This window comes from Ochotona princeps, chromosome 9 (assembly GCF_030435755.1).
Source record: "Ochotona princeps isolate mOchPri1 chromosome 9, mOchPri1.hap1, whole genome shotgun sequence".
Classification (NCBI taxonomy): domain Eukaryota; kingdom Metazoa; phylum Chordata; class Mammalia; order Lagomorpha; family Ochotonidae; genus Ochotona; species Ochotona princeps.
Window position 1 is genome coordinate 33,897,449 of NC_080840.1, and position 27,518 is coordinate 33,924,966.

The window sequence follows — 27,518 nt, forward strand, 5'->3', positions numbered from 1 at the left end:
GCTCCTGACTCCTAGCTTCGGATAGGCTCAGCTGCAGCCATTGCAGCCACTTGGGGACTGAATCATCAGATGGAAGATCTTCCTCTCTGTCTCTCCTCCTCTCTGTATATCTGTCCTTCCTATAAAAATAAATAAATCATAAAAAAAGATTTACTTATTTGAAAGAGCTGAGAGAGGGGGAGAAAATCTTGTATCTGCTGATTCATTCCCCAGATGGCCAGAGCAGCCAGGGTTGGGCTGGATTAGGCCAAAGCCAGGAGCCAGGAGCCAGGAGCTTCATCTGGGTCTCCACATGGATGCGGAGATCCAGGCACTTGGGCTATCTTCCATTGTTTTCCCAGGTACATTATCAGGGAGCTGGAAGTGGATAGCCAGGACAGAAGCTGGCACCCATATGAGATGCCAGCATTGCAGGCAGGAGCATTATCCACTGTGCCACAACACTGACCCCTGGTTCATCAACCCTTTAAGTTCAGAAAGGTCCTCCTTAATGCTGTAAACAAGGACAAAGACAAGTTTTAAGAGTAGCATGAAATAATGATTAATGAAGAGAATCTCCTGAAGGGTATGGCCATGGCCTACTCTGTATAGGACACACGGTTCACAGTGGAGGTGAGATGTTAATGCCCAGTGGAACACCTGTACTACTTTGTGGGTCTCTTTCCATGCAGCAGCTTTCCTATGTGGAGTTCCACGCTCAGCCCGTACCACCTGCACCTGCTCCCTCCAGGCTGCAGCCACATGAGCAGAACTCCATGGCAGGCATTTCCTCCACCCCTGCTTTAGTCCAGAACTTCACAAGGGAAGATAAAGGGGGAAAAAAGTGAGTGAGGCCTCTTTTTAAACATATATAAAATGTTTAAGCCCCAACGCTTAACTCCCCTGCCCGCCTGAGGTTTAACTCAGTCTGGTTACTGTTCCTTCCTATCTTTTGCATACTGCGAGGCTTGTTCCTTCTTTAATAGATGGCTACTTTTTCCTTTTACTAGGTTGAAGTCACTCTATCATAGGTTTGTGGCCTTTTCTTAGCCAATCGTTCTTTTTCTTTAGCTACTGCTACTGTGTTGTGTAGGAACATTACTAATATTCTGTTGTGATTTTTCTCGCATAGATATTTAATTTAAAATTTATTCATTTATTCAAAAAGTGCAGTTACAGGAAGAGAGGGGGAGGGAGAGAAAGAGAGAGGTCTTTGATCTGGTTCATTCCCCCAAATGGCTGCAACAGGCAGGAATGAGCCATGCTGAAACCAGGAGCCAGCGCTTATTTAGATCTCCCATGTGGGTGGCAGGAGCCTAGATATTTGAGCCATCTTCTGCTGTCCTACCAGGTGTATTACCAAGAAGCTGGATTGGAAGATTATCAGCTAGGGACATGAGGTGGTCTGGGGGCGGGTGGTGGACAGCCGCATCCCAGGCAGCAGCTTAACCAGCTATGCCACAGTGCCAGCCCCTGATTTATATTTCTTAATGGCTCTCGACGCTGAGGGTCTTCCTTTGTGTTTTTGTTGGCCATGTTCATATCTTTGGAGACATTCTATTTAGATATTTTGCCTGTTTATAAATTTAGTTAGTCTTTTTATCATGGAGTTAAAAGAGTTCCTTATATAAGAATACTTCAAAAAAGTTGATGGAATATGGAACTAGAAAATTAGTTTGTTTTACTACAAAAAAATTTTAAGCCCTTGCATAGTTTTCTTCGTAATATGTATTTTCCATGAGCTGTAAGACCATTCACATGCTCTGCATACATGTCACCTTTCAGTTATCTCATTTGCAAGCATTTTCTGCATTCTGTATTTTTATTGTGATGAGAGATTGGAAAAGGAGCAAAAAGAGAAGAACTGCTGGTTTATACTGTGGGTGTTTAGGAAAAATTCCACACATGAGATTCTTAGGAGTTTTGGTCAGTTTTGTAAATAAATAGCCATGGTTATGGCAATTTGTCATTTCAAGGCCAGAATGCCCTTGGATATTTAAAGATCATTGTGTAGTTTGAACTTCAACTTTAAAATTTTTAGGTCTATTAAAATCTAAGCAGATTTGCATTAATAATAGGACAACACATCAAATTTTCAAAGTGTATGCAGATGTTTGACTATGGAGTAAATCTGCCGCTATAAAAACGTATGATCACATTTGGAAAATTGCTATTGCATGTCTTGGCAATTTGTTAAGAACTAAAAACTTTTAAAACTAACTGGTGTTTTGATAGATTAAATTCAAGGCCACCTTTTGTTTAAATGATGTTTTGTTTTCTGTAATTAGACCATGCTAGGTGAATTAAGTATGTAATTAAAAACAGAAGGTTTGGCTAATTCGGAGTAAATGAGTACAAAATACAAGGTCATTATCCATCTCTAGTGAGACTCCAGATGAGCGGTGCACATGGAACTGTTTATAAAACATTTCGCATGGTCAGAGCTCCTCTCGGTTGCTGTCCATGACTTTTCAATTAAAATATCATAGACTTTCAGAAGAATGTACCTACAATATTTAGGAATGATCACACATGCAGGGCTCATCTGAATGGAAAACCAGGAGAGATTAGAATCTAGTCATCTGTCCCAAATAAAAAAAGGTACGATGCATGCCTTGGGTTTCACAAGTGAAGTTGTACTATATTTGGCAAGCTGAGATCATGCTGGAGCTGTGATCACCCTGGAGAGTAACATCCTGCTTGTTTTCATTCTTGCACAGCCTCGAGATGTGCAGGAAAGCAGCTCTAGCCCAATCTCTTTCCTCCAGGCTTAGTCACACTGAAGGCTATGATGCCCGGGAAGTGTTTTATTTGAAATATGTTTTTTCTTTCTCTTTATGATGTGAGAATGTTGAGCTTTTAAAAAAACAGGTGTTTTATTTGATGGTTTGGTTCATGGAGAAAGTTTGAAGTTGTAACAGGAATCCAAAGCTTGCATTTCTCCTGGGAGACCTTCGCAGGTGGGATCCTGGGGCCCGCATCATTTGCCACCTGCTCTACTTCCTGTGCTGTCTGTGCTTCCGTTCCCTGGATTCTCGAACATCATCATCACAGTCTTCATCCACCTGTCTTTGTAAGCACTGTTTACAATAAATTCCCTCAAGGGAAAAAAAAAGGTCTTCTAATAAGTCGTTCTATAGATTCTTGTCCAGCTCTCATTATACACTTTAGAAATTATATTTTAGGGCTCGGCGCAGTAGCCTAGTGGCTAAACTCCTTGCCTTGCATGTGTTGGGATCCCATGTGGGCACTGGTTCTAATACGGCAGCCCTGCTTCCCATCCAGTTCCCTGCTTGTGGCCTGGGAAAGCACTGGAAGATTCCCAAAGCCTTAGGACCCTATACCCACGTTAGAGACCCAGAGGAGGCTCCAGGCTCCTGGCTTCGGATCGGCTCAGCTCTGGCTGTTGCAGCCACTTGGAGAGTAAATCATCAAATGAAAGATCTTCTTTGACTCTTCTCTCTGTATATCTGACTTTCCAGCAAAAACAAATAAATCTTAAAAAAAAAAAAGAAACTATTTTTTTAAAAAGATTTATTTGGCCTGGCATTGTGGTATAGTGGGTGAAGCTGCCACCTGCAACACATAATGCGATGTGGATGCTGGTTCATTTCTTGGCTGATCCACTTACGATCCAGCTCCCTGCTTCTGGCCTGGGAAAGCAGCAGAGGATGGCCCAAGTCCTTGTTACCCTGAACCCAACTGAGAAACCCAGAAGAAACTCCTGACTCCTGGCTTCAGTTTAGTTCAGCTTGGCTGTTGAGGCCATTTTGGGGAGTAAATCATCATATGGAAGAGCTTTCTGTCTGTCTCTCCTTCTCCCTGTAAAAATCTGCCTTTCCAATAGAAATAAATAAATCTTAGAAGGAAGGAAGGAGGCATGGATGGATCTTTTGAGGCCGGCATTGTCACATGGCAAGTCAAGCTGCTGGCTCAAACTCCAGCATCCCAAGTGGGTCCTAGATGCTCCTTTCCTATCCAGCTCCCTGAAGATGTGACTGGAAAGCAGCAGAAGATGATCCAAGTTTTTGGACCCCTAAATCATGTTAAGAGACCTGGAGGAGGTTCAGCCCAACCCAGCCCAGCCCTGACCATTGCAACGGCCTGGGAAGTGAATGAGCAGATGGAAGATCCCTCTCTCTCTCTCTATCTCATTTTGTCTCTCCCATCTCTCTATAACTCTTTCAAGTAAAATAAATATTTAAAGAAAATTTTTTCTTTTTTTATTGTTATCATTTTATGATACAGTTCCATAGGCCCTGGGATTTTCCCTGCCCCCTCCCCAAACTCCCCCCCCCCAACACACACACACTGAGTTCTCCCATATCATTATGACAGCATAGTTCCTCATAAACAATTGTAAGTCCATTGTTGCCGTCATGGACAATGGCAGAGAGTCTAGCACCCTATCATCAAGACACATGCAGCAGTTTCACCGGAAGTCCATCCTCTATTCAGAAGTAGAGATGCATATTGCACCATATCCTCACATCCATGGCAGTCTCCACTATACAGTCGCTATAAATCCCCCCAAGTGAAAAGCCACAACAAAATCAACAACAGGAAGAAAAACAGAAATGTACAATACCATGCGGTTAAATAACATGCCACTGGATATGATAGTCTCCATTACATAGTTACTATACATCCCTTTAAATGAAAAGCCACAAAACAAAATCAACAAGAGGAAGAAAACAAAAGGAAATTAGTGATGCCACGAAGCTAAATAACATGCTGCTGAATAACTAATGTGTCACTGAAGAAATGAAAATCAACAACCTTCTTAAAGAAAATGATGCTACGGTATGATCTATGAGTCACTGAAGAATTTAATGAGAGAAAAAAGGGTTTTGAAGAAATGAAACTAAAAACAAAAACATCAAAATCCATGAGATATAGTTTCCGCTGATCTTTGTTGGTTAGATTTGTTTCCTGCAATCAACAAATTTTCTTGATGTATTCCTCAATTAACTCTGAGGGTAATAGAAGCTTTTGCTCCTTTGCAGTGTAGTCTTCAGTAATATTCATTGTGCCTTTCTCTCTTCTTTTGCTCTTGATCATTGCGCTTTTGGTTAGCAGATTCTTCTCCTTAGGGCAAGTTTCTAAGCTGTGTCACCTACATGTCTATAATTCAGTTTTACTTATTGTTGTTGGTACATGGCTCTTTGTTTGCTGTCAGTTGTGTCACTCCCTCCAGCGAGTTTTAGATCTGGGCTCTTATGTTAGACTTCCACCGTGGTCTTTGTAGTCCCATCTCCTGGCTCAGTACTCCACCTCCTCTGATACCGTGCTGTTGTTGCACCATTGTCTATTCAACCTTTCTCCCACTTCTAGTTGGCACAATTCCCAGGATTAGGGAGACACCAAATGTCCTAAATAGCTACTTTGTTGGTAGTGCTGTTCTTTTGGGAACCTGCTAGCCTTTAGGTCTGAGGGCCACATGGACCTATTTTGAGTCTTAAGATGTTAAAGTTGATATTTTCGATGTGGGACCAGTCCAATGCACTGAGCATAGTGAGTTCACTCCCAGCTCAGCACATGTACAGCTCACATTCCTGCAGTCTTAAAGCCTTTGCCACACTGTACAAAATGGCACCTGATATGTCACAGAGTTCTTGATCTGCTGGCCCTTAGGCCTGGGAGCTACTCAGACCTATTTTGGGTGGAACCTGAAGGATGCCACGTCGTTGCAATTCACTGAGCCCAAAATGAGCTCTCTCCCGGCTTAGTGCATGCACAGTCCTGACCCAGCCTTCACCTTCCTACACATGATGGCACCCAATTTGGCTCTACTAGGGGTCTGGGTTGTGAAATTCACCCTGTTCCCACAGCGCCTGTTTGGGATCTGCTGCTCTGTCTCTGCTGCTGATCAAATAAACAAACAAGCAAGAGAGTCAGTTTCTTTGTCTGGATTCACCTCCTGAGTCCCATGTGAACTTCCCTTCCCACCTTGTTGCTGGTGGAGTTCCAGCCACAGGTGGAGTTCAGATCGCCACTTGCTGAATGCCGCTGGGGTATCAGTCACTGCAACACCACACCATTGTGTCCCCTGCTTTTCTATGTCCATCAGTCTGCAGGTGCCTCCCTGCTGTTGGTCTGTCCTCTCCTGTTTCTTGGAATGTGCCCTTTCTGCTTCACCCTGGCTAATGTTTCTCTGTCTGTTTTTATGTGTCCTCACCCTATTCTACCATCTTACTTCTCTAAAGAAAAATTTAAGATTTATTTTTCTTGGGGTTTGGGGAGGAGCGATGTGGAGGGACCTTGCATCTGCTGGTTCGTTCCCCAGGTGGCTGCAACAGCTGGCATTGGGCCAGGCCAAAACCAGGAGCCAGGTATCCTATCCTGGTTTCCAGCATTGGTGGTAGGGGCAGAAACATTTGGGGCATTTTCCACTGCTTTTCCAGGCCATTAGCAGAAGTTGAATCAGACATGGAGCAGCCAGGACTGGAGCCAGCACCCACATGGGATGCCGGGTGTCCCAAATGGCAGCTATGTCACAACACCAACCCCAGGAGTTACATTTATGGCTGTCTTCTACACACTTTAAATTCCTCTAGGGTAGAGATCATGGCTATTATGTTCAATATTTATACTTCCACAAAAGTGGTTTCTGGCTAGTAGTAATTAAACAATATTGTTCAGTGGAAAATATGTGAGGTAGATGTTCTAGATCTCTAATTTAAACTAAATTTAAAAATCGTTTGAAAGTTGATGTGCTAATTACTGTATTAGGCAATAGTAAAATAGAAATAATCAGTGATCTCTTATTTCTTGGCCTCAAACAGTTTCAATCACAGACTTTTGGGTTCTAAAGTTAGGGGGATAGTTTGCTGAGAACTGACCTTGACTATGATATCTGTTTTAATTAACTGTTTTGACTAATTATTTAACTAATTAAATAATTGTCTTTGTAGACAGTTATAATAGATGATTGTTTAATAGAAAGCTGTTCAAAACTGTAATTGAGAGTGTATAAGGAACACTAAAGTCTACCTGCGAAAGTAAAAGAATTTATGTACCTAAGAACTAGTTAAGAACATGTTAGACAAGTGGAAGAAATGATGCTGTGGTATGTGTGGAAGAACTGGGCCTGAGAACGCATGTTCAGTGTCCCTGGAGCACGAAATGGAGCTACAAAGTGGTGGAGATGAGATTGGGGAGGTGGGAGGTTTTTTTATGCCATGCAGAGCAATTAACAGTTTAGCTTTTAGATCATTGAGAGCCCTTGAAAAATTATTATGAGCTCATCTCCTCTGTAATCTGGGTTGCAAGGAATTGCAGTCAGAGGGAGAGAAGTCCTTAAGGACACTTGGAATGTGGCATACTTCAAATAAGAAACAAACAAGGGCAGTGGCTTGACCGGAGTGGACGGTTCCGAGACACTCTTTGTCCTTAGTGATGAGATCTGGGAAGGCGAGACTCTAGATAATTTCCAGATGCCTTACCTTGAACAGCCGGGTTCTATGTGATGGCTTCATTCAAGTTGAGAAATCGTCACTCTTGAGGGTGGAACAGGATGAATCAGTTTGGGATTGTCAGGTAAATACCCTTTCCTAAATGTATCTAGAATTGGAATTCTTCATAGACACCAGGCTGAGCTAGAGATTCAGAGTTGTTGGTCCGTTTTTTAATGTTTACAGTTAAAGTTGTGACTGCAGATTGACTGAAATGGGTCTCTGTAGGGACAGCAACAGAGGAAGGAACATGTGGTGTCTCAGATATTGAGGCAGAAGAGTTTTTCAGGAAAAAGGAAATGAATGTGCAAAAACCCCAGCAAGGTTAAATCATAGGAAACCTAAAAACTGGATATTAGAGTGGACATTCAGGAAGTCAGCTTTTAAGTGCAGCAGCCTTTTTGAGAAGGCGAGGTCTACAACCAGATTGCTTCAAGCTGGGAAAGCCTCAAGGGGAAGAGGTGGACTTCTTACTTCTCTTGTGAGCAGAAGAGATTTGAGATGATGGCTAAAAGGGGAACTTAAGATGTAGGAAGCTGTCTACTTTCTTTTGTTCTGCTTTTAAATATGGAAAGACATAGGAATTTTTATATGCCAAAAGGAAAGAACTAACAGCAGAAGTTTGAGCAAAGATGAATAAGGGAATGAAGTCTCTAAGAAGAGAGAAGGGGTGGGACCAGGAGATGGGGAGAGAAGTCATGTCCATGGGAGTGGGAGAAATGTCACTCTGGCTCAGAGCAATTAGGGATTAGGGCGGGTGTAAGACAGGGAGGTTTGGATGCTGCCTGACAGTTGCCCTCTCTTATTATCAGTCCTCCTACCAAACATCTAGCCAACCAACCCTGAGCTGCCATCGGAAGACTCCACGACTTCTCAGCCCACAAAGTCCATTCCATTTCCATGAAAAGCAAAAACAAACATTACAAGTATGCTTCAAAAAGTTTGTGGGAATATAATTGAAGGATTAGTTAGCTTTAGTGCCAAAGTTTTTTGAAGTCCAGGCATATAAGTAGTCTTCAGAAATTTTATGGAAAGTATGTGTTGTAAATTTTTCTTTGAATTCCATTTTACATATACATTTTGAAGTACCCTTGTGTTTTGGTGTTTTTTGGGGAGTGGGAGGGATCATTTTTAGTCACCATGCTGTATGTTGTTCCTTTGCTTTAAACTGTTTCCTGTTGTCATTATTACTACTTTCAGGGTATTTGAATTTGATCTTTAGACCCTTCACCAGTTTCATATTTCTTCTAGATTAGCTTAGATCACTCTCCCCCTTCATTTTCAAAAAATCAAATATATTTTTAACAGCAAACTCAGTGCAGGAAGCAACACACTATTTCTTTTTTATATAGTTTTTCCAAGAAAATAATTTGTTTAAAAGTCAATAGCAGAGATAGAGATAGAAATTGAGAGAGAGAGAAAGAAAGAGAGAGAGATCTTAGTTTCGACTGCTAACTCATTCCCCAAATGGCCACAGTGACCAGGGCTGGACCATGCCAACTCCACAACCTGAACTCCAGCCAGGCTTCCGATGTGGCTAGCAGAGGCCCAAGTCCTTGGAGCATCTTCTGTTGCCTCCTACACATCAGCAGATAGCTGGATCTGAGGTAGAGAAGCTAGGATTCAAACTCATGCTTATTTGGGATGCCAGTTTTGCAGATGGCATCCCCAGACATCATTTCTTATAACTCCTTAAATTCTGTCTCTCCATAAAGATCCTTACAGAGCATATCAAATTGCACCTTCATTCATTTTTTTATGTGGGAAAGATGAATTACTTTGCTTGCCACCCTCTCTGATTTTCAGTATTGTGGGATTTATAGAGATTTATTTCTACTGTTTAGTAATTACTAGTATGTTGCATTGAGCTTTTGGGGAAAACTTTATGAAAATTTAGTAATAGCCAATTAATAATACGGTGATTGATCGAAATCATGACTTGGTGTTTGAGCATGCAGTCGTTTTTGTTTCAGTTGGTAATTTTTATTCCTTTTATTTGCAGTGCTGTTTTTATGAATTTTATTTCAGGCATACATTGAATTGCTACCTTTTTTGTGTTAAATTGTGCAAGTAAGTTGACCATTAGTATTGCTTGTGTATTAATGAGCCTTAGTATTATTTGTGTATTAAAAATAACTTTGATCTAAAAACTGAGTAATAGCAAAGCATAAGTAACATCTATAGCAGGATTCTTTGGGGTAGATTTTAATTTATTATCAGTGAATAAAAGAAGTTTTTCTGTGACATTTTTGGTCTTCTGTTGTTTAGCTTATCCTCCTTGTTTTTGAAGGACTCATCTGTAAGTCCATGTCTTTTGTTATATTAACTTTACTTCCAGTTTAGATTTGACTGAGTTTCCCAAAATTATTCCTCCAGTTGCCCAAATTTTTAAATGAAGGAGCCAGCATTGTGGTGCAGCAAGTACAGCTACTGTGTGCACTACTGGTGCCCTATGTGAGCACAGCAAAATGACACTCACATTGGAGGCCCAGGTGGAATTCCTGGTTCCTGGTTCGTAGTTCTAACTTCAGCCTGGCCCAGATCTGGCTGTAGCACCCATTAGGTAATGAATCAGCAGATGGAAGATCTCTTTGTGTTTCTCTCTCTCTCTCTCTCCCTGACATTGCTTTTCAAACATATCTAAAATGTGCATACAATATTTTTAAATGAAATGGAAATGTTTTCTTGCACTCCTGGCTGTGATTATGTCTGTTCCAGATGAGAAAATAGATAATGGTTTTCATTTTATTAGTAAGTCTGCTAAGTGGTCCATCATCATCTAGTTGAAAAAGTGTTTTGAACAGACTGCAGAATTACAAATTGATGTTGTACTGCTTTGTCTTGATCAAAACAATTCAGAAGAGAATTACACACTCTCTGTCTTGGTTTACTCTGTGTGCCAGAAAGAGTGTGTGGAAGGATACACTACTAGACAGCTATGACAAGGAGGTAATGGTAAGAGTAAGGATTTGCTTTTTATTCACCTTGCCATTTTTTTTTCATTTTTGTATTTGGAAAAGATAAGATACAGTAAACACAAAGGAAAAATTAAAACTCTCATCCCTTCTTTTAAATTACTGTTTAAGGTACAACTACCAAATCTGCCTCTATCTGAAGTATCTGGAAAGATTTATTTAACATTCAGTTCCAGGCTGTGGCCCAGAACCTCTGTGACTCATAAACGCTATTGAACTAGTGGTTCTCAAACTGGTGGCTCAAGGGCACACAGTAACTAAGGTGTTGCATGGGGCATCCACGTCCCATCTCTCACTTCAGTGTACCTCAGGTCCAGTCCTGAGTCCCACATTCCTGCTAATGCTCACCCTGAGAGGCAGCAGGCGATGACATGACAAACTTGGATCCCTGCCCCCCACATCAGGCAGAAACCAGATTGAATTCCTGGCTCCTGACCCTCAGCCTAGCCCAAACCCAACTGCTGCAGGCATCACCTGGGGCTGAACTAACTAACCCACTCTCTGCTTAACCCCCTACCCTTTTCCCTTTGTGTCTGTTTTTCAAATAAAATAAAAATAAATGAATAAAAATTTTAAAACAGGGCAGGCATTATGCTGAGGCAGGTTAGGCTGCTGTTTGAGACGCCCTTTCGTGTGTCAGGATGCCTGGGATCAAGTCTGTGCTGTCGCGGAGCCAGCTGACCGCTGGTGTCTCTGAGAGGCAACAGGCCATGTGACCTGGGTGTTTGGGCTCCTGCCACCTCTGTGAGAGCGCAGGGTATTCTTTGGCTTGGCACAGCCCTGGCTGCTGCAGGCATTTGGGAAGTAAACCAGCAAATGGACTTTCAAATTAAAAAAAATAAAAAGTGAAACATTTTAGGAATTAAAACAAAAATGTGGTTGATCATTAGACTCCCGTAAGAGGCGTTGAACACTTCTAGCTTCCTGTCCTCAGTCAAGAGGGAATTGGCAGTTTGCGAGTGGTGTGTGCGATGTGCAGCTGGCTTTCTGGAAGCCTCCATGGGATTCTCATGGCGCACCAGCTTTGAGAACTACCAGACTAAAGATGTCTTTTTTCTGTGCAACACGCTGCATTGAGGGTGACTGTGATTTAAGATTAATGAAGTAGATTTACAATTTGATTGGGGTTTGGGAGGGAGCTAGTATTTTGAAAAGTTTGAAAAACCATATATAGAGCTGCAAGTAGGGTCAAAGAGGAAGATATGCCCAAGAGTAAAGTTAGGAAGGAGTAAAGTCAGAAGACTGTCAGGTACTATGTCTGACATTTAATAGTTGTTTTGGAAGTTTTGTTTATAGCACATTAAGGCAAGCAAGTGAAATGATATGTATATTACAAAAGAAGTGAAAAATACCATCATAGTTCTAAATTGATCATAGTATTGTCAAATTAGAAAGCCCATGATAATTGAGTAATACTTATGAGAATTATTAAAAGCATACCAGATGATTGGTAGTTACCAAATAAATCTACCAGGACAGGGAAGTATGTATTTAAACATCCCATTTGTGCCACACTCAATTTTACTGGGGCTGGTGTGGTGGTAGAGCAAGTTAATATTCTGTCTGTGACGCCAGTGTCCCATATGGATGCTGGTTCGTGTCCCAGCTGCTCCCCTTCTAATCCAGCTATCTGCTTCTGGCCTGGAGAAGCAACAAGGATATTTGAAGTCCTTGGGCCCCTGCATTCACAGGGGAGACCTGGAAGGAGCCCCTCACTCCTGGCTTCTGACTGGCTCAGCTCTGGCAGGTGCAGCCATTTAGGAAGCACATCAGCTGTTGGAAGATCTCTGTCTCTTTCTCACTGTAAATCTGCCTTTCAAAACTAAAATAAGTAAATATTTTTAAAACAATTTTAAACTTAAGCAAACTCTATAACTGTATGAAGTAAGCTATAGCATCTAAATTATGGACATAAAAATTTGGTTGTGGGAATGATACGAAGAGTTGACATTTTAAAATTCTGCACACCATCCTGCCCACCCCCTAAATAATGCTCTCCATTCCTGAATACAGTTCCAACTAAAATTTCAGCATTTTAATTTTAATTTCAGCAAAATCTGTGTGTATTTCTGAAGTTCACTTAGAAATATTAAATCAGGGGCCCAGCAAGATAGCCTAGTGACTAAAGTCCTTGCCTTGCACGTGCCAGGATCCTATAGGGGTACTGGTTCATATCCCAGCTACCCCATTTCCCAGCAAGCTCCCTGCTTGTCGCCTGGGAAAGCAGTGGAGGATTACCCAAAGCCTTAGATCCTTGTACCCATTTGGGAGACCCAGAAGAGGCTCCTGGCCCCTGGCTTCAGATTAGCTCAGCTCTGGCTATTGCAGCCACTTGGGGAGTGCATCAGTGGATGGACGATCTTCCTTTCTGTCTCTCCTCCTCTCTGTATATCTGACTTTCCAATAAAAAATCGATATCTTTTTTTTAAAAGAAATATTAAATCAGACATTTAAAAAAGTAAAAGCAATATGAATTGTTTGTATGAACAGACACGTAAAAATTTTTCAATAAATAAAAGTATAATTTTTAATTATTAGGAAAAGAAGTTACATCTGCTGTTGACTGTATGGTTTTGACACAATGAGCTAAATGTGTGAAAGAATAAATCCTACATGGATCAAAGAGTAAATGAAAGTTTAAAAACAACAAAAATATGGATTGATATATAAATAATTTTGATGTGGGAGAATACTTACTAAAAAGTCAGAAACTACTTTTTAGAAATGCTTGGGCTACACCAAGATTTTAAGGTTATATACAATAAAATAATGAGCTAAAATGAGAGGCGAATATATTGGGAAGTGGTAACTAGACCATAGTGGTCATGCTCTTAATATAAAGGAGCTCTACCAATTAACAATAAAATGACCTTCTGATATTAAGCTGGGAAGGCAAGAAGATGTGAGTTCATACTTGAAGAACAGCAACTTAACCAGGATGTACAAAGAGATTAGAACCTTTGCAGGTCTTTTTTTTTTTTTTTTACTTCTAGGAATGTGATCCAAGAGGAAAAAAAATCCCTTTAAAAGTCTCTTCACCAACCTTGTTTAAAGTGATAACAACTTTTTCTAAGTCTAGTGTCCCCCTCCTTCCAACTCAACGCTCGTCCCTAGGGTGCTGCTCCCTGAGTCCTGGTGTCGGAGGCAGCAGATCCTTGGCAGGCAGCAGGTGGAGATGAGCAGGAGCGTGCCCCAGGCCTAGCTGGGAGCAGGTGCCTAGAAGCTGCATGTGATGTTGGCAGCACACCATTGCACAGCTACACCCGCACACAGCAGAGCCTGGGAAGTGTTTTCCTTATTTGGAATGGGTAGAAGCCCCACTATTTAAAGAAAACGGATATTGGGGGCCAGCTCACCATCTGTCCCTTCTCTTCATCCTCATGAGGGCATTCAGTGTGTCTCTGTCCCTACACACCATGTATCCAGTCCACGGATCATCTCGCTGGGTCCCCCAGTCACCTTCTCGCCCACCAGAGTGGCACACGCCTGAGTGTCAGTCACTCAAGTCACTGTCTGTGCTGTTCTCAGGGACACCATGTATTTTTCCTACCCAAATGTGGCAAGTTAGCTGCCATGCCTGGCAGATGAGGTTATTACTGCTAAATACTACCAGCTGCTGTATAGCACTTGGAATTGAGAGGAGAATCAATTTTAAATCTTCTGTTCTTCCTTGTCTGTTATTTCCCATCCTACCCAAGTAACTGGAAAATCATGGTTAACTTTGTACTGTATTATTTGAGAAAACTCAGGAGCTTGGGGTGAGCAGCCCCTGCCTCACTTTCTATCTTGTAGTCCAGTTTGGGAACTATGCACAAGTCGACTTGGTTAATATAACTATAGATGAACCCCATCCTGGGGGATGTTTCTTTGTAATTAGAAATAAAAGCATGTCTATGATGTACACCATAGCAACATTATTTTTAGTATTTTTTCTCAAGAGTGACTACACTTTTACCAGCAGCCCCTTCCATGTGGGTCATGAGTACTTCACAGCTGTTACTGCTTGACTTGTCTGTGCCTAAGAGGGAGAAAAACAGAGCAAAGAAAGAGGGAGAAAGAGAGAGAGCCATCTTTTTCACTTTTGTAACTTTCCCCCTAAATGGCTCAGTGCCCACCCAACATGTGTAAAGAAACTCTAGTATCTGACAGTTGTACCAAAAGCTGTGCCAATTCTCCATCATAGCTATTAGTTATGACACTGAGTGGGAGGTATGAAGGGCACAAACATTCCCACTGTCTCAGCGAGCACACGATTATATAAATTACACACATTTGCTCGTGATCACACACCTAGTGGATGCTGAAGCTGAGATTCGGATCCAAGTGCTATTTGAACGCTTTCTCTCCAGTCATGGTGATACACAAAGTCTGTGTAATCGAGAGGCTTGTCTTCTCTGCAAGGAGGGCCAGATGGCCACTGGACTGCACTTTGTTCTGTATAGCTCCAGAGAAAGCAAATTTTCACTGAGTGTTAGGAGAGGCATTTTATTTATAACAACACAGGCTTGGTTCCGAAGTGGAATGGAATGCCTTTGGAAACAGTGTTTGTCCGTTACAAACTATTCAGACAGTTTTTGGAGCAGATCAAGTGAAGGAGAAAGCACTGGGCTTGCAAGCCTGACATAGCAAGGAAGAAAAGTTATCCTTGCCTGTGATACGCTGTTCTGTCCTGAATTAGCAATTCATTGCACTCAGTCATGCCAGGCTCCTTGAAGTGGCTCATACAGTGAATGTGCTCAATGAGCAGCGCCACGTAGTCCCTGGGGCTGATGCTGACACCACAGTCCCATCTTCCCAGCTCGCAGGCCTCTCCTGTATCCTGGCTGGTATCGTCTTGTACTTTGTAGTGAACATATTTGTGAGGCATAGAGCTCCTCAGTGCCCAGAGCTGTCTATCTTGTGAATTCAGTCCTGTACTCCCCAACCTGCCTTCTTCAGAGTCAGCAGTCTGTAGATATTTGTTGAATATATTAAATAAAATCAACACATGAAGAGACTTTTAAAATAATTTTTTAAATCACGTTTTCTCTTTCTCAAAAAATAAATAAATAAGTCGCTTTGGCTCTTAGTGGTAGACAAACGCATGCCAACAGGCTGAGCAAGTCTGACTGTTACTTGAAGTTAAAGCTTGCTCCGATGGGTCGTCGATGCCCCCAAGCATCCACCTCTGCTCAGCTTCACCTGCTGAGGAAATGTGCCACCCCGCACCTGGACCACATTGGTCTTTCATGTGTGGTGCTGTGTGACATTGCGTCACCCTGGGAACCTGCGTATTTCGTGGCTATCCTTGAAGCATTACTTCCTGAGAAGGTGTTTGGCCCAGATTCATCCGTGTCCCTCTGAGCTTCTCTCTCCCTTGGCTCCTCTGGACTCAACGTTTTCCCCGCCACTTTGTCCTGGTGTTTCTTTCACCCTTTAGAAGTCCGATGGCCCAGGAGTTGCAAACTATAATGTATGCCATTGAGAACCTGATCATTTAAAATGAAAATAAAGTATCTGGAAGTTGTGAATAGCCTGCTTCCAACATTGCCTTATGAAGACGTCAGTGAGAGTGCTCAGCATGTTCACCCACTCTTGAGTGCCTTCGTTCATACCTGTGCCTGCTCTAGCTCACTCCTGGCAGAGATCTGATCACATCGTATTATTGTCACTCCATTTATTTCTATATCTGAATAAATGTGTGGACCTAATTTGTCTAAACAACTTCTTATATTTTTCTTATGTTTTTCTCACTGGTGAGTGCATTATTCTTACTTTTTGAACTAAGAAACTGTTGGCAACGCCCGCGTCGCCACGTACCCCGAGCCGAGCGGAGGGACTAGGGTTACAAAAAAGACAACGCAGTGAGACAACACAAGACAACACGCAGTACACAGAATGCCGATCGATGATAGATTAATCTTTATTGCAACTCCAGGCTTTCTTTTATACTCTGCCTAGCTCTTCCCAGGTTTATCCAGTCCTCAAGTGGCCACCCTAAATCCTTCGAGTTCCTCCCAGTGTTTATCCAATCCTCTAGCGGCCACCCTAAATCCCTTGAGTTCCTCCCAGTGTTTATCCAATCCCTTGGCAGATAACTTGACAAATAGGAAGCAGGAACTTGTGGTTAAGCCAGTGGCTAGATGTATCAGGCCAAAATTGCTCATCCTGTTACCCTCTGAGAAACAAGCTAAGCTGTGGAGTTAATCTTTGGGAGACCGGGGCCTGCAAGAAACTTAAAAGAGTTTAAAAAGCACTTGACTACCACCAGACAACAAGTAGCTGGAGGAGCTAGAATTCAAATCCAGGGCTTTCTAGAACTAAAATCTTTTCTCTGTATCCTTTTGTATCCAAAATGTGTCTTTGACTCTATTCCTTTCTTCCAATACCCACTTACCTTCTTCAGGTGAGTTTGACATTACCTCCTGTTCAGAGCTTTGCCCTTGTTCCCACTGGACCTGCCCGTCCCCATCTTCTTTTCCATTCTGACTCCTGCATCTTCATCAAGCTCAGGCCATTCCCATTAAGAAGCCTTTGAGGGCCCCACATGTCCTGTGCGATAATGGCTGCACCTTTTGCTGTGTAGCTGATTGGCTCCATAATCTGCCCCCAGCTGCTTCTCCAGCTGTTCTCCCATTGCTGCCTTGTCCGTGTACGCTAACCCAAAGCCACATCCTACCACTTGGTTATCCTCGCTTTGTCTGTGGCTGCCCGTTCCTCCTTCCCTTTGCTCGTACAGTTGTCTGCTGTGTAAACTGTGCCTTTCTGAGCCGTTTCCAAGGACCTTCATCTCTGTATTGTAGTTGAAATCCCACGTGGCTGAAAACTTTCTGTTTCATTCACCATTCCCAGTTATTCCAGTCTTAATTCATTTCAGTGTGATTTAAAAAAATATGCATATTTGTGCCTATGTCCTTGGAAATAAAAGGATACTTCAAAATCTTCTTGGCAAATGGAAGTTAATTTTGGTGCAAAAAAAATTGGAATTAGTACATATGTGCTATCTTCAAATTTTAATTGAAATGCAATTAAAAATTATGTATGAATGTAAAAAATCATTCATACTGATATAAACTTATAATTCTATTTCTGTGAGCTTTTTAAATTATTTGTGTAAAGCATACCTTTGAAAATAAGAAGACTGTCACACTGTTATCTAGAGCTTTGGGCAATATTTTATAAAATTTTGGATGACTAATTAGATTCTAACTTCTAGGGCAGCAATAATGGTTCCATTCAAATGGATTAGTTGTATATGTGTTGTCTCTTGGCCTGTCACTAAAGCATTGGATTTAGAAAAAAAAGTTCTTGCATATAAACCAAATAAATGAGTTTACTTTTATCAAAAGTACCAAAAAAAATCAGATTTGTTCTTCAAAATTTAGTCTGGTACAACATGTAGTTGGTATATGTATGTGTGTGTAAAGATGTGTATATCAATATGTATTATATATAAACATACATATATATAATTTGTGATTTAAGTTATAAGAAAGTTCTTAAAATTTTAAATCTTATGTTTTCTATTATAAATATTATTTCAGACCAATCATTATTTACTGCACTTTTGGAAATCCAGTTCCAGTGTTACTTTATTTTTAAAAAGAATAACAAATAGCAAAATAATTCATTCATATTGAAAGCACACATATTGGTACTAAAAAATCCATAAGATTCCAATATTAAATTCTAGTTTAATAGTGGACTTCTTTACCTAGCTGATTCGGCTATCCTTCATGAATAACAGGCTTGTTGACTAATCTTGGGCATCTATCCTCCAGAAAAACATTCTTAACCTCCCCCAAAACAAATCTGTTTCCAGGACACGTGCAATTATCTGCTGCCCACTGGCAAGTACCGTTCCAAACCCATCACCACACCTGAACCATGGTAGACATTCCGTAAAGGTCCACAGAACAGATGAATGAGAGGACTCAGTAATTAAGTGTGTGTGTGTGTGTGTGTGTGTGTGTGTGTGTGAGAAAGAGAGAGAGAAAGAGCACATGCACACACACACACACCCTTAAGATAGTGGTAGACTTGCATGTACATTTACAGAACTCTAATGAAATCAAAACGGTTTTTAGAAAGATGATTGCCTTTTTATAATAAATAGTCAAATGGCATGAGTGTTTGTGGTTGGCATAGGTGGTAGGGCAAGTTCTAAAAGTTGTACAAGTCATTGTGGTTTTTTCCAGATAAGTTAGGAGGTTTGGGGTGGAAAGTCAGAGATGGACTTTCTTTAATACTTTTTTATGCTGGTCTTTGTTGTTGTGGTTTGTTTTGTTTTGTTTTGTTTTGTTTTGTTTTTTAGTTTTTGTTGAATGTACTGCTTTCGTAATTTCTAAAATGTACAACAAAATATATTAGTGCCTCTTCTCAAAGAAACTAATACATTGCTATTAAACCAGTGTTTTTTTAATGAAAAAGTTTGGCATTTCTCCCTGATTTTTCTAGAAAGGAAATTATTTTCTCCATTTAAACAGCTTTATGGTGTTTTTGAAAAATTGTAGGTCTTAGAATAAAGTAAACCATAAGAAGTCTGTAAGCCATAGAGTCACATAGATTGGAAAACTGTATCTTCTCAATCAGTCTACATTCAAGGCCAAACCTGTGCAGGCAGGTCTTGAAAGCTGGTAAGAAGCTAATTTTCACTGAACGGAGGTAGCAATCCTAGCTGTTTTAGAAGCTGTCTTACACTCCGTTTTCAAGCACACCCTAGATTCTGTTGGCTAACTTAAATCCACACCACCTAGCAGCTGGTCTTAATCACGTTTCTTCTGAGCCCAGACCCAAATGAAAGTACCAATTTAAGATACCCCAAATAATTCACCACACCCTCAATTGAACTGGTTATTTCTACCCCGACATACACTTCCTTATCTTTTTATTAACCAGGAAAATAGTCTTACTAAAACAAGTTTTGTTGAGCCTTCAGAGTCTTGGTTATTTTAAGGTCTTTCCTAAAATTTTTTCACATGGTACAGCTGCCAGACTGACTGTGCATCAATTTCCTGCAGCATTTGGCAGGCCTGTGTATTTACAGCCTTAAAAACAATGTGAATTTATTGATTTTGAAATTTGTGATTACTTTTTAAAATTTTCTTCCCCAATCTAAATATACTTTGAAAAAAAATAGCCACGACAGAACACATTGGCCTATTTTTGTGCCAAGACTTTCAGGGCAATATTTTATATGATTAATATTGTGTGGCTAATCTGGTGTAAAAAATCAATTTTATCCATTTTAACTTATGAGAGCATGACCGTCCCGTATGAACTATTTAAAGAGCTTGTGACTTCACTAAGCCAAGATTAAGTGTTTGTTAACTGCATTTATTTATGTTGTTGTATTTGTCATGTAAATCAATATTAGGGCACATTTTTTATAAGAGTTGACTTGTATTTCATCTACAGCTTCTCTTACCGGGGCACCAGATTGGCATGTTGCTTTGGGCAAGCTTAAAATAGTGGCCTCTGGACTTAATCAATGAAACACATAATCCATGGGACCAGGCCATTTTGATAGGTCTAGATTCAATTCAAGTGCTTCTTCCTTCTCTTGGAGCAATGTCTATTCCTTTAAACATATTTGTCCTAAAAGTCTGGTGCTCTCTTGTTAATTGAAAAGAGACAACATTATAAAAATTGTATAGTGATTTCATTGCATCAGACTCAAACTGTTTTATAAAACATCAGACTGTTTTTCCTAGGCTGGCATATTATTATGAAAGACTTAATATAAACACTTTGGGGAATCAAGAAATAGCTTTTTGTACTGCATATACAATACCCTATTCTGCTAAAAGTCGCAGCACCTCACAAATAACACAGCTTCTACCCCGGGAGTAATTGACTCACCGTGGAGGTCTGGCTCCCTATCTCATTAAGTCTTCTAGAGTTGCTGGGAGGTGGTGGCAATTAGTCTTCACTCTGTGGGACATACACGGGAAAGTCAGGCACCAAGCAGTGAGAGGTCATTTGCAGGGTCCCTCAGGAAGTGCTTTTGGAATATTGATCAATGAGTGGAATCCTTACTGAGGAAATGTTAAGACTTAATTCCTAAGGACCTGCTCACAGGGGACCCAAAGTGACCCAAGAAGCCAGACCCTGCCATACTAGGCATTGCTAATCCCTGCCCTCATTTGCAAATTCTTGTTTGTGTGTGTAATTATTTTTTTATCTTTTCATAATTTCTTCACCTAACCCATCAAAACATTTAACTCTTCTTGTTCTTTTTTAAAACGTAATAAAGAACATTTACAAAGAGCTACATATGATTATTTTGAGAATGTTTAGCCTCTTAAAAAAGAAAACCTCTTAGGAGCCAAGCCTTCATATTTTATACCCTCTATGTTTTAAAAGGGTGCAGCTGATCTGAGCAAATGCTGCAGTTTTATCTGCAAGACTTGCATATCAGAAGCTCACCTGTAGGCTGTTTTCCTCTGGAGTTCCTTGGAAGTTCCTTGGGCTTACACGTGTTTCAGAGTGTCAAGATGGGGCATGCAGAAGAAGCCTCGGGCTTGAATTCCCTCATGACCTTTTAAATTAATCTTTGATGCTAGCTTAAGGGAATCATGAGACAGGTATGAAGCTAGCTTCAGTTGAACAAACATTGCACTTCAGTGACTTTAAACTCCTCTTCATATAGAAAGTTACTAAATGGCAAGTGCAGGAGGAAGGAGGAAACTGATTAACAGATCTCCATCCCAGGGGCTGTTAAATCACCACTTGGCATACTGGAATCTCATAATGGAAAACCTAGTTCAAGTCGTAGCTCTCCGCGTCTCATCCAGCTTCTTGTTAAGGTGAGGCTGGGGAGGCAGCAGATGATGGCTAGACTACTTAGGCCCTTAATACCCATGTAGGAGACCCAGTTGGAATTCTAGGCTTCTGTGCTTTGCCTGGCCCAGATATGGCCACTGCGGGCATTTGTGGAATAAAACAACAGAGATACAATTGCATGCTCACTCTTTCTCCGTGTTCTTCTCCCTCCCTCTCTCCTTCTCTTTCTATGTCCATTTTTCAAATAAAAGGAAAATAGGCAAATAAAAATTTTCAAAACTTAATTACGTCATCCAAAAAATAGTAAACATATAATAAAAATACCTAGAATTTAGGCTTTAAAAAAATCTATCTTGAGATTGTAAAGACTAAGGGTCTTACCAAGTTCTTAAACATAGAGTATACAATTTATTTAAAAAATTTTTTTTGTTTGAGAAGCACAGTTACAGAGAGAAGGAAAGATACACACACACACACACACACACACACAGAGAGAAAGAAAGAGAAGAAAAGAGAGGCTTCCATTTGCTGGTTCACTCCCAAAATGGCCACAACAGCCTGAGCTGGATTTACATGAAGCCAGGAGTTTGTTTTGATGTGTGGGCCAAAGGACTTGAGCATCTTCTGTTGTTTTCCTAGGCCATAAGCAGGGAGCTGGGTGGAAAGTGGAGCAGCCAGGACACGTGTTAGTAGCCATACTAGATGCTGGTATCACAGGTAAAACAGGCTTATCCGACTACACCACAGTGCCAGCCCCCAACATTTTTAAACATGAGAATTTATATTTATTAAAAAACCTGAAAAAATAGCACAATAAACACTTACATATTCACTGCCTAGATACAACAGGTACTAACATTTTGCTATATGTACCCTCTGTGTGTGTGTGTGTGTGTGTGTGTGTGTGTGTGTGCTCATTTCCATGCAACACTGACAGTACTGACCCAAAAGCATGGCCTGAATGTTTCCCCCGAATAGACAATCTCTGACTTGGTAGGTGATAGTTTTGCTTGGCTTCATTGCAGAGTTGGAGGAACAGTACCAGAGAACATTACGAAGGTTAGATTTCCTCTTGACAGGCTGTGTAGTGATTGTGATTCATGCTGGATCCAGATTGTTACAGAGAGCTACTGGCACCTGGCTGATCCGACACAGTTTGAAGTAAATGCCATGGGACATTTGAGGAGGTTTCAATTTGTTCTTGTTTTCTCGCTGTGTGGCAGGTGATACGCTCCCCCGCCCTCCAGTACCAGTCTGGTCACTGCAGCCTTCTTGGCTGCCTGTTTGTACGCTGCATCTTTTTATATTCATTCACTTCAGCATCTCTATGCCTTGATATTTGAAACTATGTATGTTGCTTCTTTCCCAACCTGCTCACTCCCAAGATGTTTAAAATCCAATTCCACTTAACTTCTGATTCTGTGTTTCCTGGAGAGGAATCTGATAATTCACATTGCTGTCCCTCTCTGCATGTCATTTTCTCTGACTTCTTTCAAGGCCTTTTCTTTATTTTTGGTCTTTTTGTTTTTTAACTTCAACACAGATCATTGTGATCGGTGTTATTTTTATCCCTCGTTACAGTAGATGAGCTTCTTGTTCTATAAATAAATGCTTTTGCCACATTTAGAAATGTTCTCCCATACTGTTTTTTCAGATGTTTTCCGCTAACACATTCTCTTGGTCTCTGCCTTCTGGGACTCCAAAGAATCTTTTTGTTAGACCTTCTGATTAAAAGCCAAGGACCCTGAAACTGGAATTTTTTTTCACCATTCTTCAGATTGAGTAATTTCTATTGATCTTTTTCCAATTAATTTTTTCCCAGTGAATTTTTCATCCTCTCCATTTTGTTATTAAGATTATCCAGAAAGCTTTTAATTTTAGTATTAAATTTTATAATTTTAAAATGTCCATATTTTTGCTTTGTCTTTACTCCTCTGCTGAGATTCCCATTTTTTTTTTTTCATTCATTGTGAACAAAGTTTCCCTTATTTCACTGAATGTTATTTATGGCTTCTCTGAAGTTCTGTCATTTCTTTTACATGGGTCACACTAAGGTCACTTTCCAGTTATTATCTTTATCTTTCTGATCACATCTTCCTGGCTTTTTAGCTATCACATAGTTTTGGATTACATCGCAGACACTGTTAAGTCTTTTTTTTTTTTGTAGAGGGGGAAAATATGCTTTTGTTCATTATGCAGCAGCTTCAGTATTTTTTGGTTTGTTTTCCATATTTTGTTCACAGTTTAAGATTATTAGCTGTGAAAGAGGTAACCTATGAAGAACTTTCTGTTGGTTTGGCAAAAACTGAACTCTTGATGTACATTTTGGTCCTTTAATTGCCTCTACGTCCACTGAACTACAGGCCAGAACTCAGAAAGAGCCCACCTCCTGCCTTCACCCTAGTGGGGTCTGGCAGGTGGAGTAGTGGGTAAACATGACACTTGTCATCTTGCCGTGGCGTCAGCTTCCCTGCATCTTCCCCGTGGCCACCCTCAGGGGCACTGACTTATGAGGAGAGGATTCAGGTGCATGAAAGCCACGAGTACCGCGTCCACCGCATCTGGAGCAAAGGGAGAGAGGAAATCCCAGAACGAGAGGACAACAAATGTAAATATAGTACACAAGAGCAGATGAAGGAAAGCTCTGATGGCACACGTGTGGGTGTGACATGAGCTAAGTGGGAAAAAATAGGGGAGATGGGCGGGCAGAGGGCCAACCTGCCCACCTTTGTGCCAGGCCTCTGTAACACCTGCGATCTTGCGTAATCTTCGGAAGAACTCTGTGAAATCACTTGAGTGTAGCCATTTTGTCTGAGAGTCTTAGAAACTAAAGGAACTCAAACTATTGTTTTTCTGCTAGGCAGAAGTGAAGATGCCTTCTGGAGACACTGGCGAGTAGTCAGCCTTCCTCAGTAAGAGCCCCAGGCACCTAGGTTAGAACAGTTGGCCATGAGCATGACTCCAAACTCTCCTGTGTTCAAGTCTTTGCTGTATTCAGGAAGGCAGCCTGGATCTGACCTGAAGCTTAAGTTGAAGACAGCTGTGGTTATCGCGACTCAAGGCAGCTAGCAAGTGGAAACCAAGGATGCTGCTGAGCATTCCATAATGCACAGGATGCCTCCCCTTGCTCACAAATGATGCAGCTGAGACAGACTCCTAGAGCCTTTTCTCTGTGTTTTTCTGTTTTCCTGTTCCCTGCCTCCTTTAGGGCCACCACCCGTGGTATGATGATGGTGCTGGGCCAGCAACTGCCACTGGATGCTGTAGATAGTTGGCGCCTGTGTTTCTGGGATACAGGGACAGCCCTGGCCAGTCGGAGAGCAGAGATAGGAAGTGTCTGCATGGACTACGTATGGACCGTTGGGGAGTCCCTGGTTGGGACAGCAGGTTGGTAGCATGCAGAGGGAAGGCATTCAGGAAGCCTCAGTCACCAGTTGTGGCATTGACTATGGTGCCCTGTAGCTTCTGTGAGCTGGAGGGAAGACATGGGTCCTTTAGGGTTTGTATTACAGGTGAGGCAGATTTTCCTTCTGGACCTGAGAATCAGATTGACTTAAGATAGGCTAATGGGATGAGAGCATGCACACTTATTTAATAAGTGTTTCAAATAACCCCAGGAATTTTCATTATGAAATGAAGACCAACTGAGACCGTTAGAATTGAGTGTCCATTCAACAAGGTAACAGAGAGAAGTAAATGTGGAAATGTAAGACAAAAGGGAGTTAGGCCAGGTTGGGTGATTGGGTTGAAAAGTGATTAGGAAAGTTAAGGCAAGTTTAAGAAACCGGCTTCCCTTGGTGTCCACTTCCTGTGCCCTGTAAGATTGATGTTTGTCTCGTCATAAAGAGAAGATATCTTTCACAGTGGGATTTCATCCCTTGCTTTCAAAAGGAAAGAATGGCAGAGTGATCTTTTTGGACCTGCTGTTTTCTAAATACCTATGACTCAGAATAGGCGATATACCAAAGCAGCATATTTGGGGATGGCATATTCTAAAGTCCTTTGGTGTTAAAGTATTAAACCAACCATGATTGTAGGAGAATCAGCAAGATTGACTTAATTTAATTTATAGATGTGAGGAATCTAAAAACATTTTAGATTGACTGTAACAATAAATTTAGTTCTGGTTATTTTTGAGATGAAATCAATTATGAATAATTATCACTTGCTCAGTATCTATTATTCATGCTGTTACAAGTGCCACAGTTTAGTGGTAAATTTCATGTTATTGCAAAACGAAAAGCTGTTCCTGCATTAGCCTTTTTGGTTTGCCAGTAACATGATTGTCAGTTCTCAACTTAGGAAGAGAGAGAGGCAGTATTGTTCCCACCTGGAATCAATCTTTTCCCCTTTCTTTATGGGAAAGAAAATTCTAGTAAGAAGGGGGCCACACAGCCAGAAGATTTCCCACAGCCCTTTCAGACTGTTGATAAATATAAAATATAACTCTGTCACAGTGACCTCATGTCAATGCCCTTTGCAGTTCTGATTAATCCTGATAATTACCTGGGGCCTTTCATCACTTAACCAATGTAAACTCATGTCAACCTAATATAAGAGTGTGGGGGGGGGGTGGTAAAGTTTTGTGCAGTGGACCAAAGTGCTCCCAAATATTCATATCTGTCAGAAAATCACTCCGTAGTTCTCACCTTCCCCTCATTCTGCTGATTTTGACCAATTATAAAACAGAGGACATTATTATTTTGAACACACATGGGACACTTTTCTCACCTTTAAATTTATACTTACAGTGGACTAGAACCTGAGATACTCTGTTCACTGTATTTAACCAGGCTAGTTTGTTATGATTAAATAACGAGTCAGTCAGAGCTATTTCTTGGTGTCACTTGGGGTTGAGCTGAGAAGGCTGCAGACAGAAAGAGCAGGGGGTTCTAGGGGAGGAACCAACACTGTTTCGACTTGGGCAAAAGAGAATGGCTGTCTGACAAATCTGCTGTTTACCGGATTCTCAAAGTTTTTGAGTGCAAGGTGTCGAGACAGTGCCTAGTTTCACTTCTTTTAGCTTGGATCCTGAGTTTTATGTTAGTGTAGATGTCAGACAATACTTGAAAAGACTTCTGTAACACATACGTCTATTTTTATTCTCTAAATATTTGAAGTTCATTATGTTTCAGCCCAGGCCTCATTTTTGTGACATGACATGGAGTCTGTTCTGTGACACACTGTATTCAGTTCCATCATAGATTATTGCTGTTGGTGATATGATTTTCTGCTTTCCAAAAAAAAAAAAAATATTAGCTTTCGGAAAATTGGTAAAAGATCTATTATAGTGAGCTGTAACATTGGTTCACTGCACTTGAGAAATGAATGGCTCAGATCAGCTGGGCCGCTCTCACTCCGCGCTGTCTTATTTCTCGGTATAAACGGGTGTCTCTCCTCCAGCTTGTAACGGCTCTGACCGAGGCCGCCCACATCCCTGAGCCCGTGCCCTGAGGGTCCACAGGCTGCCCGCTCTTCCCAGAATTAATTATGTATGCTGGTTTCTCCTTGAGGGACAGACAGTTTAAAATTCTGATTCTTGAAAATGGAAGCAAGCTTTTCAGCCTCTGGCCAAACAACAAACAAACAAAAAATTCTACCTCAGAATTAAACCAAATTAAGGTAACAACAGACCTCCCAACCCCACAAAAAACAACTGGAGAAATTTACCAGTCTTGGATTGCTGTTAGACTTGCAGTAGTATGTTTATGTCTGTTTCTACCAACAGGCATTTATTTAGGCCTCTGTTAACTGCAAGGATCGGAAGAGCCCAGAGTCAGCCCTCTAAACTGGGTATTTCACACCATGTAGTTTGAGCACCACAGAGATTTAAGAAGAAACAATAATTATAGTAGAGGAGGAAGTGTAGCACAGGCATAAGCAAAGCTATCTTTGTGAATGGAAAAGACAGTTCTCATGTTGCTTATAGGAAAAACATGGCCAAGAAGACTTTTATGGAGATGATATTTAAACTCAGCCCTAAAGATGAGTAGAAGTTGGTCAGGCAGAGAGGTGAGGGGAAAGATGTCCTCCCTATGAAAATGAAGGTCGGGGAAGCTGGGGCGCGTGACACAGGCATATCCGGTGCATGGGACGGACATGTATTCATGATCCGAGTCTCTTAGAGGTTGGGGCCATTTTACTTCGGACTCAAGAGGAAAGAACTTGGTGAATATAAGAAGCAAAAAGAGAATCAGCCATCATGAATACCGACACATAAGGCAAGAGCTGTAGCACAAGCCAAAGCTGCAGGCCGAGGCAGGGCTGGAGTCAGTCAGGTCTCATTCAGCTTGCATGCAGAAGCCATGTAATGTAATGCCATGAATATGGCAGCAAAGCCATTTAC

General features: G+C 41.2%; 1 protein-coding gene across 1 annotated transcript in view; it reads left to right on the forward strand.

Annotated features, from left to right (window-relative positions):
* The window catches only part of STK3 (serine/threonine kinase 3), a 285,278-nt gene that overhangs the window by 239,403 nt on the left and 18,357 nt on the right, over positions 1-27,518 (forward strand). The window lies entirely within an intron of this gene.